General features: G+C 52.5%; 1 protein-coding gene and 1 long non-coding RNA gene across 6 annotated transcripts in view; one reads left to right on the top strand and one right to left on the bottom strand.

The window, feature by feature from the left end:
* Positions 1 to 777: 777 nt before the first annotated feature.
* LOC147824720 (uncharacterized) lies at positions 778 to 10,118 on the bottom strand. The gene is made up of 3 exons (XR_015442019.1): positions 9,460 to 10,118; positions 4,823 to 9,109; positions 778 to 4,354 (listed from the first exon to the last, which is right to left on the bottom strand). It is a non-coding gene; the product is annotated as an uncharacterized LOC147824720 (long non-coding RNA).
* A 65-nt stretch (positions 10,119 to 10,183) lies between these two features.
* Positions 10,184 to 19,271, top strand: part of Dlgap4 (DLG associated protein 4) — a 181,692-nt gene continuing 172,604 nt past the window's right edge. For 3 of the 5 annotated variants that reach the window (XM_004867838.4, XM_087188958.1, XM_004867839.4), the window contains exon 1: positions 10,188 to 10,346. The gene's annotated coding sequence lies outside the window, so the exon portion shown is untranslated. Of the gene's footprint in view, positions 10,347 to 19,271 lie in introns of all 5 variants that reach the window. The other 2 variants (XM_021246944.2, XM_004867840.4) reach the window with 2 other exon arrangements.

A 19,271-nucleotide genomic window follows, 5' to 3' on the forward strand; every position in this document is an offset into this window, starting at 1 on the left:
TCAACTTCCCATGGTGAATGCAATTATTATGTATTGCAAACATGTACTAATAAAAAAGAAATGGAGCCTTTGAGTGAGAAGAAACAAGGGTGTAGACAGGGAGAGGTACCAGCCAGGACAGAGCAATTAGCCCTGGCTCTGCCCAGCACCTGACAACTGACAGTTATAAGTATCCTCGTTGTCTCCTCAAAGCCTCCCCCCGAGCTCAGGTGTAGGTGGGACAGGAGAACAATCTGCATTTCACAACACTGTTGGCCACTTTCTTCTTCTGAAAGTGGGGTCCCCCCAGTTTCTACTCCACATCATTTCTGGCTTGCTTTCTGCTTCTCTGCTCATGTCCTTTCAGCCTCTTTTGCCCAATCCATGAAGTTTATCTGCCAATGATTTTCTTGTCTCTCTCAAGACCCTGCTGGTGATTGAGTACCAGGCCTTTCCTAGTCAGTTTTTCATACTTTGAGTCGAGGTCTCACTGAATTGTCCAGGCTGGCCTGGAACTTACAGTCCTCCTGCCTCTGTTTCCCAAGCAGCTGGGATGGCAGGCATGGACCACACACCCGACTCAAGACCCTATCTTTCAATGACCTTGCACACCATGCCTTTGATCATTCTTTCTCCAACCCCATCCTCTTCCCTGTCATTTTCCTGGACGTCAGTGTGTGTGTGTGTGTGTGTGTGTGTGTGTGTGTGTGTGTGTGTGTGTGCTACTGGGGTCTGAACCCAGGGCCTTTGCCCTGAGCTACATCCTCAGCCCTTTTTATTTTTTAATTTTTAGACAGGTTCTCATTAAGTTGGTAAATTGTCCAAACTGGACTCAAACTTGTGATCCTCCTGCCTCAGCCTCCTAGAGTGCTAGGATTGCAGGCATACACTACCACGACTGGCTCCTGGACATCTTTTTGCAAGCCCCTTGGTGCCTGGGAGGCTCCTTAGGTATAGGAGACAAACCTTGGTCTTCAAGGCAGAATACCTGGCCCATGCCACTCAGTGAGCCCTTGGTTCAGTCATTATTACTCTTGTACTCTTGGATTTTCCCTCTGAGGGAAAAAAAATGATGTCTCTTCATCAACCTTCACAGACAGGGTTGTCAGGAGGTTCCAAGGAGACTATGGACTCACAGCTCTTCATAAACTGTAAGGCATGGAGCCCCCAGGAGGCACAGCACTGCGTGAAGTCCCCAGGTGGCCTTCCTCCTCCTTCCTCAGCCCAGCCCTCCCATCCTGAAGACAGCCCTACCAGCCACTCCAAAAACCAGAACCTCACTTTGGTCTCCTCCTCTTCCTTCACGTCTGCCTCCTCCAGTTCCCTCAGCAGCAGCTACTCATTCTGCCTCCTTGGCATCTCTCCCAACTTTCCCTTCCTCCCCCTTCCACACTCCAGTGCAGCCCAGGCTCCATCAGCTCTCCTCTGTTCACTTTTTTGTGTGTGTGTGTGCCAGGGATCGAACTCGGGACCTTGCGCTTGCGAGGCAGGCGCCGGAACCACTGAGCTAAATCCTCGGGCAAGCTCTCCTCTGGATATCACAGCAGCCTCCTTTCTAGCCTCCCTGCTTCCTGTCTCACCCTCTTGACAGCCCTCTTCCACACTGGCCACCAGAGAGGTCTGCACGAAACTATGTCTGATCAGCCGTCCCTGTGCTCTGAGCCCCATGGTGGCTTCCTTTTGGATTTCAGAGGAAGCACTTAACCCTTGCACTTGGTCTCATGTCTGGTGCTCTCCCTGTCCCACACTCGAGGTTCTTTGCTTCTCCCAAATACCCCTTCCTCTCCCTTCTGCCAATGCCAGGCCCCTCCTACTTTCCCTGCCACCGCAGTCATCACAGACCCTATAGTAAAGCCTGTACTGCAGGGCATGGGTAGGCCCAGGGCACTGCAGCATGGGAGAATGAGGCAGGGCATAATCTAGATGCACACAGTGTGCACTGGTATCAGCATGGTGGTGATACTGTTTCTGCCGGAAGTCTTTGTGAAAGCCTCTCCTCTCCTAGGCTGAGCCAGGAGATGTGAGAGCTGCCTCTAAACTCCAGGTGTGGACTACTAGTGGGGTCAACCGGACAGGCTGTTGGGGCGGCGTCACTGGAGGATGTCCTCTATGCCATGCTGTGAGCGTTTTCACTAGTGCTCAAGCAGGTGGGATTTGGGTGTCCTTTGCTTGCGATGGTGGTACCTACCCTTGTCACGTCAGCCTCAGGGCTGGCTTGAGAGGGCTAAGGCTACAAAGGGGATGAGACCTATCTCTACACTTCCTTTCCTCTTTCTCCCTACTCTTAATACATGACAGTACTTTGCATAGGTCTTCAGAAGGTTCTTTTCTGCCCATTTTAGTATAATTTGGGACTTTCTCCTGGACTTGCCACTTCCTCCATATGCGTCCTTCAGTACTTGAATTCTTTGAACTGGGATTTCCTCTCTGGGGCCATTGAATGCTACTGACTAGGGAATTGGGAGGCACAGCAGAAATCCACACCCCCACCCTCAGCCTCTGCTGCTAAGCACAGGAAACAAATGGGCCAGTGGTCATGCTTTTTCTCCACCCTCTTCCTGCCCCATCCTTTGTGTATTTCAATGGAGAAGACCTTGTCTTATTTGAAACTGAGTCATTCTTCCACCCTATTCGGGGCCCAGGCTGACACACCACAGGTCCCATAAATGTATTCTGAATTCACTCAAGTAAGGGAGGGGTATTGAGGAGGATGGCCAGGACATTCAGACCTGGGTTAAGGGCAGGACTTTCCTTCATAGTCCCAAACACCCCTGTGCAGTATGTTACCCAGGCTTTGGCCTCTGAATGGGACTGATCCAGGTTCAAATCCCAATCCTGCTCTCATTTGCTGTGAGATGAGGGCAAAGGGACATCAGGTCTGCAGGCCCTGGCTCCACGTTTACAAAAAGGGGGCAATCCCCGGCTCCAAGTGTATGGCAGAGGTCAGACCGCACAAACAGTAGGTGCTCAGGAAACAGGCCCCAAGCTGCCCTCCTGCTTCTTCCCTCCCTCTCTCCTTTCCTTTCTTCCATGTGAGAGATGTCTCCAAGGAAACAGGAGGAATTATTTTAAGAAAAGAGCTGAGGGCTTGGGTGGGAGCAGATGGTGGCTTGGGCATCTGGAAGGCAGAAGCAGGCTGCTCTGGCCCTTCAAGGAGACAAAGGACCCAGGTGTTCCCCCATCCCAGGGCCTGGAGGGAAATCCATATTGAAGGGCAGAGAATAAATAGTTTTTGCATCACAGAGCAGTGACAGAGTGCTGGCTGTGGTTGTGTTTGCCTTTTCAGGTGGCCCTGAAAAAGTCCTGTTGGCCTGTGGGTGAGGGGGAGGATTGCTGCAGGGAAGGGGCAGGGAACAGGCAGCACTGGGGGTGGTGAGTCACAGGTCCAGAACAGTGTGAGTGAAGGCCAGGGTGCTCCTCAGCTGGGCACAAAGTCATTCATTCATTCATTCATTCATCCACTCATGTTCATTCAGCTCATCTCCGCTGAGCCCCTCCCTGTCTCTGCCAGGCAATGACCACACCTCATTTCACATCCTCTCTGGAGTGGCCTTGTGAGATTTTTGCCCGGACTGTACAGATGAGGAAACCAGAACTGAGAGGAAAAAGGAGCTGTCCAAGTTCACGAAAAAGTCAGTTTTTTCATTTTCTATAGCTCTCCATCTCCTTCGGTAGAAGTTCCTGCTCCTGGAGAGGACCTCAAGGTCATCCATGATCCACCATGATCCACCTCCTGCTGTCCTTTCTGGCTTCACCTTTGCACTCAAGGATTCACCTCCATGGGCTGCCAATAGTGGCTTCTGTGTGCCTGTCTCGCCTCTGGGTCTCTGTGCAAGACACGACACTGGAATGTCCTGTCCTGCTCTTGCTTGTTGGGCTATGTCCTGCACAGCTCAGGTATCATTTACTTCTCACACTCTGTGAGGCGCAGCTGGGGCCCCTCACAGATGCTGAATTCTCTTGGGTTCTCTTGGGTTTCCTCCAAAGATGAGAGACTCCTAGAGGCTGGAGATGTTGCTCATGCACTTCTGTGTCCCCAGTGTCCAACTATGAATGAGTGAGTGAGTGAATGAGATGAGGAACACTGGGATTTCCACTTCGAGCTTCAGTTTGTTCTCCAAACATTTCTCAGGCACCTCCTCCATGCCAGGCCTGGTGCCAGCCCCAGGGGTAACGACAACTCAAGCCTCGCCACTTACTTTGTGGTTTACATTGTGCTTGCACTGTAGAAGTCAGTGCCACCCTGCCAAATAGGCATTTGTGCTTGTGTCCATTTTCTGCTTGAGGAAACTGAGGCCCAGTGAAGTTGTGTAAAAGTTGGCAGAGCCAAATTAGAATTCAGGCCTTGCCACTCCAAAGCCCACACTCCTTCCACCTGGGAAAACAAAACAAAACAAAACAAAGCAGAGAAATTGTCATGAACACTTGGAACATTTGGAAAATATAGGAAGGAAGGAGGAAGGCAAATCTCATTGTAGCATCTTGCTCCAGGATAAATCTCACTAGCCATTTGGGCATCTTCTGCCTGCTTTGGCTGGGCCCATGGGTCCAGGATAACATAGACACAAGCGGCACAGTCATGGTGAGAAACCAGGCTGTCAAACGCCACAATTTGAGAAGAACTCAAGGTGGCCCCAAACCTCAAGGAGCTACTTTTAGCTTTGTGAGAGAGACAGAAGCAAACAGATGTGTCTGAGTTTGAGTCTCCCAAAAGCAGACCTAAAATAGGAACTTGAGTATAGGCAGTATTTGGGAAGGGTCCTAGGAAGCAGGAAGAAAGGGTACCGAGCAAGATACAGGGGAGGAAGAGAAGGTCATTAAATGTGGATTAGCAAGCAGGTACCTGCTGTGAGCCATTGGACTCTATCCTGCCGGATGTCATCTGAGGAACAGTGGAGAAGACCCCCAGAACTGTCTCCCCAAACGTTAGGAAGCTGAGCTTTTGACCTCCTTCCCTGCGAAGGATCAAAGGTTATCCTGGAGGCAGTAACTCCCCTGCATTTCCAAGCTGTCCTGTTCTTAGGTTGGGCCAGCTTCTGCAACTTCAGAAAACACCATTAGGTAAAGAGTGGAATGATCCACATGGCTGCAGCTGCAATCCAAGACTGGCACCTAAAGTATCTGCTATACACTGTTCAAGACATGGCATGTCTTTGTTCTCATAAAATATCTTTTTTTTTTCTTTTGGTACCAGGGATCGAACTCAGGTCCTTGCACCTGTGCAGCAGGAGGCGAAACCACTGAGCTAAATCCTTGGCCCTGTTCTCATAAAATATCTTGAGGATGAAAAACTGGGAATAGGAGTGGGATGCAGAAGTCAGTCAGCAAAAATTTCCTCTGAGTAGGTGATAGTGGAGTTTAACTTTGAAAGGTGAGTCTGCAGTAGGGGAAGAGGCATTCCAGGTGAAGGCTGAGGTGTGAAACAGCTTGTCTTTGGGAGAAACTGCAGAGCTTGTGCCTGAGTCATGGGATTTGACCAGAATTGACTTAGGAGCAGGTAAAAAAGCTGAATGGTGAAAGGCTTTGAATATTAGGCCAAGGATTTTGAACTTTATCTCCAGGTGCTAGGGAGCCAATGCAGTGTTCTGAGCAAAGGAGGGGCACAGTCAGATCTGTGCATGGGAAGATTTATTTCTCTGGGACTCCTGTGAGGATGAATTGGAAAGAGTGATAATGGAATGGGAGCCTGGAGAGGAAGTTCTCTGCGTGGACCAGAACACCCTATGAGCCTTCTCTCCTTTACACCCCTGAAGGGCTGGCCCACCCTGTCCAGATGCGTGATTGCCCTGGAGAACGGTACTGGGGCTGGGCATTCCCCAGGTTCATCTTGACCAATCTAGACATTATCCGGTTTGGTACAAACCAGATCTCATCATTACCTAGTATAGTCACTACCTGGATTTGGTCATTACTAGAGATGGTCATTGCCAAGGGCTGGATGTCATCTCCACTAGGAAATTTTTTGGCTTGAGTCAGTCATTCCATCCTCTTCCAGGATAATTCCTGAAGCCCACTGCTCTGGCGCCTGCATGGTCTGAGCTGGCAGGTCTGATAGCAGGAGTGAGGAAGATCACTGGAAGCCCATGGTCTCTTCCCTACCACACTGGCTGCCTCCTGGCCTCTGGGCTGGGTCAGGCAAATGTGCCTGAGTCCCACAGTTTTTGCACTTCCTCCACTCAGAGCCGTGATCATGCTGATCACAGGCTGTGCTGGTATTCATTGACCCTTTCCCAAACAAGCCACATTGTATTCCACTCTCTCCCCATTTCCCTTTGAGTCTCTATCTCTGTGATTCCCCCCTCACCTTTCTGTTTTTAAGTTATGGAACTCAGATACACACAATTGAGCTACATAGAATTCATGACATGCTCTCAGCATTGGCCCATGGGTGGGCCAATGTATATGATGTGATATAGTCAAAACATGCCATAGCATAGTATATGTACCTGTGAGTTCCAGCCCACCCCAGTAACTAAAACAAAACTAGCATCTGACATCTCCTCGATGTGGTCCCCACCAACCCCCCAGAGCTCTACTAAGGGTCACTAAGATTCTGAACTTTGATTTTATCCTACCCTGGTTTCTTTATTTTTAGTTTTATCCCATGTATGAGTACCTACACAATGTTTGTTTTTACATGTGTATTGATTTTACATTAAAAGGTACCATATTGTTTATAGTCTTTTGTTTAACTCAATACTGTATTTATGAGAATTTGCCTGTGTTATGCATAATTGTGATTCAACCATTCTGAAGGCTGTGTGTGACCATACCACTATTTCTTTGATTATTTATTTTCCCATTGATAATCAGATTGTTTTCAGGTCTTCTGCTGTTACAAACAGTGCTGCTGTGGATATTCTTGTGCATTTCTCCTAATGGGCTGCAAAATGCAGTCCAGGCAACAGCAATCTTGGCATCCCAGAAACTCATTAGAAATGAATGCAGACTCTTGGGCCCTGTCTTAGACTGGCTGAACAGGAATCTGCATTTCACAAGACCTCTGGGGAATTCATTTGTACCTTAAAGTTTGAGAAGTGACGGATGAGTGGCCAAGGACACGTGTGCACATATGCACAAGTGGAACTGCTGGGTCACAGTGCGTGTGCCAGCTCACCCTTCCCCCAGGTGCATGCTGATCTGCAGTTTCACCAGCTTGGGTATCACTGACTTTGTCATTTTTGCAGGTCAAATGGGTATGCAGCACCCTTTCATTATGGTCTTGGTCTACTTTTCCCGATGATGAGTGAGCTCAGGCACCGCTGTGCATATTTCCTAACACAAGTGTTTCCCTCTCTGTGAAACACCTGTACTTGTTTCTGCTATGTTTTCTTTATGGCTCATTCCACTCAACCCTGCCTTTGCTTGTGCTGTTCTCTCTGCTGGAAGTCTCTTCCCCCTCACTGTCCCTTGTCAGTTCTTCCAGGAAGTCTTTCCTGACTGCTGTTCAAGCTGAGTCTCCTCAGCCTCACAGTCAAGAAAACTCTGCACCATCGCCCCTTTACTTCATCTCCTGCAGACCTGTTCTCATTGAAAGACTGGGAACCGATGTGCTTTGGCCCTACAGAGGTAAAACTGTTCCAATACAGTTGCCATACTGTTGAGAGACTTTTTCTTCTTCAGAACCCAGAACCTTTGCACTGAGCTATATCCCCAGCCTTTTATTATATTTTATTTTGAGAGAAGGTGTGTCACTTAAGTGACTAAGTTTCCCAGGCTGGGCTGGAACTTTCCATTCTTCTGCCTCAGCCTCCCAGCATGCTGGGGTTACAGGTGCGTGCCACCACACCCAGCTGCATTTTTATTTATTTTATTTTATTTTTATTTTTTATTTTTTGGTACCAGGGATCAAACTCGGGTCCTTGCCCTTTCAAGGCAGGTGGAGGAACCACTGAGCTAAATCTCTGGCCCCCAGCTGCATTTTTAAAAGTCTAAATTGCTGGTTTCTCTTGAAAACAATGAAAAGATGTGACTTTATTGGGCCTCCTTTCAATAGCAACAATTAGCTGGTGTGGACTGTCACAGTCCCCACCACTCCATGTCACACCCTGTCCAGGTCCTGCGGGCATTTAAGTTTGTGACCCTTGTCTAAGCGTGGCCGTTGTTGAGTCTTCTAAATCTCTCCCAACCTTCACCTCTTCCCTGTAATCCTGTCCTTGCCCTACTCAGGCCTTCACACCTCTCCCTAGACTATTACAAAGCCTCCTTGACCATGTCACACATCTGCTCAGGCACCAGTCATGCCTCCCTTTCCCAGGCACAAAAAAGTCATAGAGAACAGCATAACAAACACCCAAGGATCTACCACCCAGCTTAAGAAATACACAATTTGCCTCTATTACATTCCTCCCCTCTCTCCATCAGGGTCACTACTCTCCTGAATTTTCTATTTATCACTCCCATGAGTGTTCTTACATTTGTACTACATATGCATGTGTCCCTAAATAATATATAGTGTTGCGTTGCCTGTTTTTCAAACAAACTTTATATACTCATCACCAAGCTGTGTTTTCTTTTGCTATTTTCATCTAACAATATCTATTTTTTATTTTTTAAAAAATGTTTTGAAGCATTAAATTCAAACAAAGAGTACACAAATCCTAACCATATGACTGAATTTTCACAAACTAAGTCAACTGCGATTTTGAGGTTTATCCTTGTGGGTGCATATAGCTTGCACTCACCTGTTTTGAAGATTATGAAGTGGAGACAGCTCCCCATTGTCTGAATTCACTACTTACCCGGGGTGCAGATGATGACATTTAGGCCATGTCCCGCTTTTCACTGTTACAAATGGCCCTGCTATGAACATCTGTGCACGTGTCCCTGGGGCCCCTGTTCCAGAGGGAACGCCTGCTCGTTCACCAGGGCCACACAGTGCCAGGTCACTGTCAGCAACTGGCTCCCCACTGCTCCGGCTCAGTGGAGAAGGATTTGCCCACCTGCTCCTCCCTGCTCACACCCTGCCCAAACCCACAGCCCTCTCTCTGCCTTCCTCCCCAAGCTCCAAACTTGCCTCTCCTTCCCAGCTTTGCTTTCGCCAGGAAGCCCTCTTGGGCAGCAATGGTCCTCTTGTTGTCTCCTCTCACAGTTGTCAGAGCCCAGGAGACAGACAAAGCCTGTGCAGACTCTGGGGAGAGGGGTATACGTTCTTGAGAAGGGAGGCATGGGTGGACCAATAGAGAGTGTGAGGAGCTAGGATACGAAACTGATTGCTCTGGGTCTTGATGGGTGAGTAGGAGTTTGTCTGGTAGAGATAGTGGGAGGGCACTGCAGGCACAAGAAAGGCAGAGGCTAGGCACTGGAACAGTGGTTTCTGGGATGGGGCAGTGGATGAGATGGAAAATGGGCTGTGAGGAGCCTTGACTGCCAGCCATTAATGTTGTTCTGACTCTTCTGCATGCTGAGTGGGAGCCAGGGAAAGTAGGCACATGCATTTGACACCTACTGAGTGCCAGGCACAGCAAAGAGCTTTCTTACCAGTTCGTTATCTCTTTGGTTTTTCAACTCAAGTTGGGGATAGATAACTCCCTGTTGCCCTCATTTTATAGGTGTGGCTACTGGGTTCAGAGAGGAGTCTGTGATCAGAGCGCCTGTGCTCAGCCCAGGTCTGACTCTAGACTTTTTAACTCCAGTGCTGCCTGAGACAAAAAAGTAGAAGAGGAAGAGGGCTCCGCAGGAAGGGGTCACCAGGAGGGGGCACCCATTCTCAGAAGCAGGAGCCCCAGGAAGGAGAGTGCCTCCTGACTTCCGCGTTATGACCCGGGCCACTCTGTTCCTCCCTGACCCTCAGTTTCCCTCCTCCACAGTGGAGAGATAGTAACACAGGTTCCTGCCTGCCGGCTCCTTAGCTTGTGGTTCAAGTTCCCGCCCTACCGCGGCCCGCACTGTGTGACCTTGTTCTAGTAGCCTACCTTCTCTGGACCTCCAGCCGCAGATTTCCAAGCGCTCTTTGGCTCGCGACAGAGCGTCGACAGCTGCGGAGACCCTCCCGCTCCCCCCGGGTTGCGGGGGCATGGATGGGGGTGGGGTGCCGGGAACCGCGCAGCCCCGGCTCTCTCCCAGCAGCCCCGAGCCCGCGGCCGGATCCGCGCCTGGTTTTGGGCGCAGCCGTGCGGCCCCCTCCCCCGCGCGCATCTCCCCGCCCCCCGCCCCCTCCCCGCCGCTCTCGGGAGCCGGGGCCGCGCGGCTCCTCCTCCCGCAGCCGCATCTGGGGCGCCGCGCCGGCCGGAGGAGAGGTATGGGGCGCCCGCGGACCGGGGCCGGGACCGGGGCCTAGGCGGGCGGACCTGTGAGCAGACCCGGGCGGCGACGGCGGCGCAGCTCAGGGCCGAGCGGGCCGAAGGCGGCAGAGGGGCCGACCGCAGGTGAGGACGCGGGGGTGGCGCGCGAGGGTCCCGACCCCCTTTCTGGGGCCGGTGCGCTCCGTCCCTCAGCAAGACCCCCGAACCCGGGTCTCCTCCCGGACAGACCTCCGTGAGCCGGGGGCGGCGCTGGCGCAGAGAAAGCCCCCTCCCCCTGCCGGTTGCTTCTGCTGAGCCTCGGTCCGAGGGGCAGCTGTACGGCTGGGAAAACCCCCGGCTCTGGGTGGGATCGTCCCATCCAGGTCTCTCCAGACCCTCACCCCGAGGAGGGGCGGCGGTGCTGGGCCCTGGAATCCCCTGGCCAGGGCCGGACCCCGTTGTGGCTTTTTCCCGCGGACTTCCCCGTGTCACGGGGCTGTCAAAGCTGAGAAGCCCTCTCCTCAGGCCTGCCGTCCATCCGCAGGGCGGCCTGGGGATCGGGCAGACCCCTCCCCTGCCGGGCCAGCCTTGAGCTGGGGAGAGCGGAGGCTCTGCCAGCGGCCGGGGCTCTGCTCCTTTCAACCCAGCTGCCTCGGATCCCGCCTCGGTCTTCCAGGAGCTGCCTCGCCGGTTCCCCTCTTCGCAAGCTCTTTCCTCGGACCTGGCATCTGGGGCGGGGGGTCCCCCTCTGCTGCATAGCGCCCCCTCCCTGTTTGTGTGCTCGGGAGGGGCCGGGCTGACCTGGGCACCTGGGCTGGGGGGGCGCTCACATGGCTATGGGAGGCCCCCACGTGCGGCGCCCCGCGGTAGAAGGGGCTCTCGTTCAGAGCTGGTGGGGATGGACCAGGTGGCTGCGGAGGCCAGCTGAGTCGGGATGTTCAGGGCCTGCTGGGAGGGGACACTTGCTATCTGGTCATGTGATGATCCTTGGCCTCTTTGGCCAAACCTGCCGCCTCTGATCCCCCTCCAAGCCTCTGTCCCTTGTCCCTCTCCTCCCATTCTTCCACGCTGCCTGTGTTGCGGAGAGAGGCTGTCACAGACTGTTGATACTGTGGGGGGAAATGAAACGGGGGAGGGGTTGTAGGTTGGTGAAGGCCAGTTGTGTGTGGGGGGGTGCCCTGAGAATGGGAAGTCCTAATGTTAAGGGACAGTGCTAATGAGGAGAAGGTTCCCAGCGTCCCCACCTGCCTGGAAGTAGCAATGACAGGGGGAAGGGCTGCAGGTCCCAACCCCAAGGGAGAGTGGACTACCCTGTTTCTCCCCCTTTCGTGTCCTCTGGGGCAAGGGGGAGGGTCCTGGCTCCCTCTGCCTCTGGGCCTTCACATGTTGGAGGGGGCTGTGTTTGCTGCCAGGCTGAATGTCGTGGCAAGAGGTTGTACAAGACAATCTGAGTCCCTGTTGGAGGACCCCAGTAGAATTCTGTCCCTCCTCCAGTGGCCACCACTCCCTTCTCTTTTCTACTAGAGAAACTGTGGGCTGCCTGGACCCTGGGGGGCCTGAACCAGACTCTGGTGGGCAGCAGGACTGAGTGGGCCACAGAGCTGGTACCCTGGCTGATTGGTGGCTGGACTATTGGGAGCCACCATCAGGCCCCAAATTGGCCTTTGGTGGCCACTCAGCAGCAGACTCCAAGTGTGTTCCTGGCAGCATCGGGAGTTCCTGGCTGTGCATGTGGGGCAGGTGTGTGTGCATTTGCCTGTGCTGTAGCAGGGATGAGTTAGGTCCTGAGTCCTCTTGGAACTGGGAAATGGCAGCTCAACTTCTGGGAGTGTGCCTGTGTGGGTGCATGGCATCCTCCCTCACTCCTCCCTCAGAGGCCAGGCCAGAGGGTACTGGGTGCTGGGGATGGTGGTCAGGGGCCAGCCTGAAGAGAAGGTGTGTGGCAGACAGGGCCTGATGGCTGAGTTATGTGGGACCAGGGGAAGCATTTAGCTGGTGCCGGCCTTGAGAGGGAGCTGCAGGTTGGAGGGCTGTGCCCGGGGCATGAGGCTGCCTGGAAGCTGAGTTGGTGTTTTTGAAGTGCACAGCACTTGGGAACTAAGCTTGGAATGTGTATTTTGGAGCTTTCAGAGGACTCAGTGACGTAACTTGTGTATCAGGGGCACCCACTGGCATCTTGTTTTTTGTGCAGTTTATGGCCTGCTGGCTTCATAAATCCCAGCACTATTATGTATGGAGAAATGATGTCCAAGGCACTTTACATGACAGAGAGCAGGTGGTCTCTACCCTACCATACATCTGTGATTAATGGAGACTCATTCATTCATTCATTCATTCATTTGTTCTTTTGTTCATTCATTAAAAATAGCATTCTCTGACTCCTGTACATTTAAACACTTCCATGTAAACATTCTGAAGTATAAATTTAGAAGATCTTAAATTCAGATTTAATATTTTAGAAGGCATGTAGTTAGTATTCAGTAAATACCCACATCTCCTAGCCTCCTTCCCCAGAACTATCTATGGTATCTAGCTGCACTTCGCCACTTACCTCTTCCCTCTTTGGCTCTGGTCTCCCAGGCCTGCTTTCAGTTCATGCTGGTTCAACTTCAGCCTCTCTTCCAGAAGAAAGCCTTCTTTGATGCCCAGGCCCAGATGTCCCTGTCACCATCTCTGTAGCCCTGAGGCCTCTGCTTTTACTGCCCTGGAACATGTTTCCTTCTTAGATGTGTCTTGGTGTGGTTGACATGGGAAGGACAGGGTTCCATCTTCATGCTGTTCCCCTGGTGCTGAGGACAGGTCTTGGCTTACATGGGCACTAGGTCCATTTGTTTTGTTAGAGTGGAGAGATGAGCATGATGTGAGCCACTCTGAGTGGAGGGCTAGGCAGGGGCATGGTGGGAGCCTTGGCCAGGCCCAGTCACCCACATGACTGTCCCTGTGGCTTCCTGCTTCTAGCTGGCTCCGCACACCCAGAGGCATTTGGCCAGGAACAGTGGGAGTTACAGGCCAGTGGCCTCCAAAATGCCAGTGGGACTGTGGGACCCCAAAGGCCTTACAAAAGAGCAAGGGGCCATGTTTGGTAGGCTCTGCACCTTTGGGGCATGTCCGTGCCTTTCTGGTCAAGCAGTTGCTTCCACATCAGGTCATGTACTCACATTATCACCCATTCATCTTTTATTCACTAGGCTACTGGTTTGTTCTTCTCTCCAATTCCCAGTCTTCCATTCCTTCTTTGGGCCAACAATGTTTCCTGGCCTACTCAGTGCCCAGGTCTGTGCCAGGTTTGGGGGCACAGAATCAAACTGGTGAGGAATTTACTATAGCCATTTACTATACCCATTCTGCCAGGCCCTTTGTAGTGATGGGGAGCAATGCTGTCCATATGCTGGAAGGGCATTCTGGAGGTTATGCCCTTGATTTGGGTTTGGAGGACTTGAGGATGTGGGTGGAGGGAGAGTGGGGAGAAGAGCCCTGCTGGCTGAGGGAACCACATGTATAAAGACGGAAGACAGCTGTGTGATCTTGGGAATGCAGGAGGTATGTGACCTGGTAGGAGGAGGTAGCTCTCCTGAGGATTACCACAGAGGGCTGGTCATGAAGGCGGTGTGCAGTCTTGGCTGGGTGGCCACTAGGTGCCAGAACCCTGTTGCTGACTTGCTCTGCGTCCTTGGATGAGATGTGTCCTGTCTTTGGGCTCCCAGCCTTGGACCTGGTGATCTCAGAGGTACCTTCTACCTTCGCCTATCTAGAGTCTGCAATCCTAACAGCCCAGAAAGGGAAACCTCAGGGCCCTGCTTCTTTGGGCATCCTTGGGGCTGTCACAGGATGGGGCTTGGTTTGTTCTGGTGTCTTTGGTGGGCAGCAGGTGTACTGCCCAGGGTTGGGGCCCACAGGGGCCTGGTGAGGCTCAGCAGTTCCTTCTAACAGATGACCTTGCCATTTAAGGGTGTGAAGTATCCGATTCAGGTGCAGGGAATACCTGTTATGTACACTCTCACTGGACACCTGTTGAGAACGGCTATCACTGGTGTGTGGGGCCAATGACAGGCCCACTCCTCACTTCCTCAGACTGCTGTGGGGCCTCTGAGACTCCCAAGACTAGCTTCCTTCTGTTGTGGCCTGTGGGGGAGGGGGATGCCCATTCTGTTTCCAGTCCTGCTCTGCAGTCTCCTGGAAACTACCACAGACCCAGCTGGAAGCCTTTAGGGTATGTTCAATAAACTCTACAGTTTGCAGAAACCATTTCATCCTTACCTTTACTAGCCATCTCCTGGGGTAGGAATGAAAAGGGACATTATCTCCACTTGACAGATGAGGAAACTGAAGCTCAGAGAGGTTGGGTGACTGCCCAGGGTTACTCCGAGGTTTGGGGTAGACCCATAGTCCAGGAGTCCCAATCGATGGTCCTGGGGGTGGCCATCATGTCAGGGCCTCTCTCTTGCTGATAGCACATCATTTCCCGAGCCAAGGAGTGGGGCCCAGGATCCTTCTGTGCTGGGTTTCGCAATGCCGCCTCCTCCCCGAGCTGTCTTGACGTGGCCTTTTCAAAAACCCAAAATGAATGGAAGCACATTTTGTTTGGAGAATTTTGCTACACCCCTCACCAGGGTTGGTTGCAAAACCAGGCTTGGGGATCCTTGCTGATGTTGATAATAATAATAATAACTGTCTCATTGGCTAGCACTTTTTAAAAATCCATCCATTCAACAAAGCATTATTGACCATCTCCCAGGGCCATGTATTACTGAGAACTGACTCCACATAACTTACGTTTGACTTTGCTTTCAATATCTATCACACTCTATTGTTAGCCCATTTTTGTAGATGAGGAAACTGGGGCACAGAGAGCTTCAGTAAGCTGTCTAAGGCCACACAGCTAATAAAGCAGTGGCACCAGGATTGGGATCCAAGTCAGTGAGAGTTTAGAGTCTGGTCTTAGCCCTATGTTCTGAGGATTATAAAAATCCCATTTGTCGACCCGCAAATGATGGAGCAGGGGGTGAACAGTGGAACAGTAGGCTGATGGGGATCAAATGTAGCAGACCCACTTCCTGGCTTTGGGGAGCCAGGGCATGCATACTGGAGGCTGAGCTCAGCCTAGTCTGAGTAAGCAACCTCAAAGCACCCCTGGAATTGAGTTGCCTCGCCCGCAGCCCCACGTGAATGTGAGGGTCATGGTTATGAGGCATGGGTCTTAGTAAGCACTCTGCTCCTCAGTCACATAGTTTTGGTAAGTAGGCCCATCTCTCAGGCTTCCCAGGGATGCCTCGGGAAGCTGACATGGGTGATAAGAAATGACTGACACTGGCAGCCTACTAGGGAGAGAGGACAAAGTGTCCAGTTCCTGGAACCATTCAGTGGAGTGCAGCGGGGTCAGTCACAGGGTGGCTCTGAGAAGGCAGCACTGCACTTGCACCCCTCTTCAGTGTGAGGAATCCTTTGCAGGCACCCTGTCTTCGTGTCTGCTTCACAGCCGGTTGGAGTGGCATGCATTGCGCCGGGGGCCATCTTGAGAAAGCACATGATGGGGGTGGGCTCTGTCCTTGGCAGTGTCAAATGGGGCAGGCATCCTGGCCTAGACATGGAGCACAGACTTACTGAGGCACTAATTGAGTGTCTACTGTGTACCCAGCACTGCACTGAGCCCCAGACAGGGGATTTTTGCACCCCAGATGCTGGGGCCAGGGGGTGGGCACTCAGCCTCTGAGTTCAGGTATTTTTCTACAGTGACGGATAAGCCCTCAGTGATGGAGAGAGGTGGGCCCCAGAGGTTTTTTCTTTGTAGTAGTCAGGAGATGGGTGCTGGGTATTTGGGGAGCTATGCTAAGAATAATGAGCTGGTTTGCTGCTGTGCACCCTTTGACTGAGTGCCTACACCTCTCTGGCCTCATAGTCTCCATCTCTTTGGCAGACGTAGGGTGGGGCTGTCTCTGAGGCTCTCCCAGCTCAGCCCTCTGGGACTGGAGGTGCAAACTGATCTGGGATTCCCTCTGGGAGGTCTTAGGGAGTCCTCACTGTTCTCCCCCCTGACTGCTGCCTGGCTTCCCCACTGCCCTGTGCCCACCTCATCCCACCCCAGCCCCTGCTGGAGGGAGGAGAGTGCCTTTCCTTCCACCTACTGTGGACTGACTAGGTGCGGCGATGTGGCTGAGGACTCTGGAGCACAGCTTGGAAATGGAGCTGTCCGTTCTTCCCACCACCCCTAGCTGCCTGCCTGCCTCTCTCCCCCCGGCTGCCACCAAGCCCTGCATTGCCTCGGCTCTGCCACATCCACTCGGGGGTGGGAGCTGGGGCCTTGCTGGGGCCCTAGGTCTGGCTGTCTGCCTGTGTGAGCAATGTATTCTGAGAGACTGGGCTCTGGGTTCTACAGCTGGCCAGGCAGTTTTGTAGTGACAACTGAGGGGAGGGTGCTGCTAGGCCTGTAGCTGGAGATGGCTTCAGAGGCTTTCGCCACCTGTGTTTTCTATATGTAGCCAATGGTTGAGGGAGTGAGGTACTGCAGTTATCCCCAACATAGCTGGTGGGTGGGTGATGGAGCTAGGATTTGAACCCAGGCGTGTGTGCTTTGGGCATCCAGGTCAGAGGCAGGCCCCAGGCAAGAGGCCATCCAGATGGCTGTGGCCTGCCTCTGTCCTCTCTGGGTCTCAGTTTCTCCATCCGTGTATCAGGAGTTGAGGGGTCTTTTGCTGCCTGCCCATATTTACACCCCACATGGCACTGCTGGGATTTTCTGGCCTTCTCCCTGACAACCTGAAGCTCCTGTCCTCAAAGCAGAGGTGTGGCAGCAAGCAAGGAGGTGCCAGCATCTCTTGCCTCCTCCAGGGACCTGCCACCATTGGGGTGTGAAAGATTCCTGGAAGACTGGGTGTGAGGCCTTCTAGGGACAGCATGGATGTGCAGAAGCAGGATGGCTCTGGACAGTCAGGGGGCCTTGGCTAAGCCACCCCTACCTGCATGTGGGTCTGACGTCTGGGAGATACAGGTGTGGACCAGGAGGTAGGGCTGCCCCCTGGGCCTCTCCCCACCATGTGTGTGTGTGTGTGTGTGTGTGTGTGTGTGTGTGTCGTGTATGCAGGGGGAGCATGTGAGCATATGGGGACATGTGTGGTGTATGTGTGTCTGGTGTGTGTGGGTCTCTTGAGGGGCATATGTAGTGTGTGACATTGCTCCCATTCAGGTCAAGCTTTTTGTTTGTTACCAGATCCTTGCAACATTAATGCATGGATTATGTAGACGTGGTCATCCTTGGGACTTACCTTCCCTATCTCCCTTTCTTCTTCCAAGTATTCAGTCAATAAACACATGTCAAGTGCCTGGACTGGGCCCAGAGCAGATGCTGAGCACACACAGAGAATGAGCTCCCATGCCTGCCCTGTGGAGCCCATGATCCTCTGGGGAGGTCTGCAGCCATTACCTTACCTCCCAGATGACTATAAAGGCCTGTCAGTGACAGGCACTGCTGCCACAGAGAGCTGCAAGACCTTAGCTAGTCTTCCCGGTCGAGGAGGGCCACCCCCAGAAGTGACCTGGGCTGAGACATGAGTGTGGGAGGGCATTGGCTAGGTGTGACAGCTCGTGCAAAGGCCCTTGAGGGGTGCAGTTTGAGGACCTGAGGGTTTAAACCTGGAAAGGGCAAGGAGGAGTTTGGTATGAGAATCAGAGCTGGCCCACTCGGTCCTGCTGGGCACAGGGTAGACTGCTGACATCTGAGGAAATTGAGGCTCAGAGAGGTAAAGCAGCCTGCCCAGGTGGGACTGGAAGCCTGGCCTGATTGGGGATTTGATCCCCAAGAAACTCCTGGATGTTCTGCCCTGGATATAGCTAGCTGAGCCCTGGGCCATCACTGAGGCTAAGTCATTTGAGCAGCTTTCCTGGGGTCCTGAAGAAAGTTGGAGTAGAGCTGGGCTTCCCCTTTCCACCTCCCAACCTCTCCTGCATGGGTGCTTCTCACTGTTGGAAGCAGGTAGCCACAGAAGGCTCCAGAACAGGGCAGACTCACAGTGCTCTCTTGCCCAGCCACTCCCAGGCCTTCCAGGCACTAGCATGCATTGTTGGCTGCCTGCCTACCTGCCAAGGCCAAGGCCAGAGCTGACCCAGTCTGCTGCCTCCCTCTGCTGATGCCAGCCAGAGCAGGGGCAAAGGCAGTGGGCAGCCTGGGAGGGGACAGTATGGATGTTGTCACCATGGCTCACCAGTCCTGAGGATTCCAGGAGCCAATTTTTTTTTTTTTGGTACGGGGGATTGTACTCAGGACCTTGCGCTTGCAAGGCAGGAACCATTTTTGAGGCTGGGTTTGATAAACAGGGGCCAGTGGGGAGGCAGACTCCTGTCTGAAGTCCTCGGGTAGGTCTGGGGCTTGTGCAACAAACCATCCTCCCTTCCCAAACATCTCAAACCTCTGGTCAAGATACCTTTAGCCTCCTACCTGAGCTTCTGCTCTTATGTCCTCCATACAGAGGCAAAGTGATGGATCCAGAAACCACACGGGCTGCTTCCACCTGTCTGTGGCCCAGAGCCCTCAGTGAGGCAGTCAGCCCTCTGTCACCTGCCTCTGTGCATCTCTGTACCTCTTTAGTGGTTCCCATCACACCCAACCTGCAGGTCCCCAGAATGACATGGGGTTTCTAGGGCACTTCATGTCCTATGGCTTCCCAGCCTCTGTGTGTGTGTGTGGAGGGATTAGGGATTGAACCCAAGGGCCTTGCACATACTAGGTAAGTGTTGTACTGCTGAGCTGCAACCCCAGTCTTTTTTTTTTTTTTTTTTTTCTTTTGGTACCAGGGATCGAACTAGCCTTTTTGTTGTTGTTGTTGTTGTTGTTGTTTGGTACTGGGGATTGAACTCGGGTCCTTGCGCTTGCGCAGGAACCACTGAGCTAAATCCCCAGCCCTTTTTTGTTGTTGTTTTAATTTTTTTTATTTTGAGACAAGATCTTGCTACATTGCTCAGGCTGGCTTGAACTTGCAGTCTTCCTGCATCAATCTCTCAAGTAGCTGGGATTACAGGCGTGCACCACTGCACCCAGCATCCAGCCTCTGCCTCTAATGTTTCCTTCCTAAGACCCTG

Source organism: Heterocephalus glaber, unplaced genomic scaffold, assembly GCF_053883595.1.
Source record: "Heterocephalus glaber isolate CG9 unplaced genomic scaffold, H.glaber_assembly_v1.0 deba00001532, whole genome shotgun sequence".
Lineage (NCBI taxonomy): Eukaryota > Metazoa > Chordata > Mammalia > Rodentia > Bathyergidae > Heterocephalus > Heterocephalus glaber.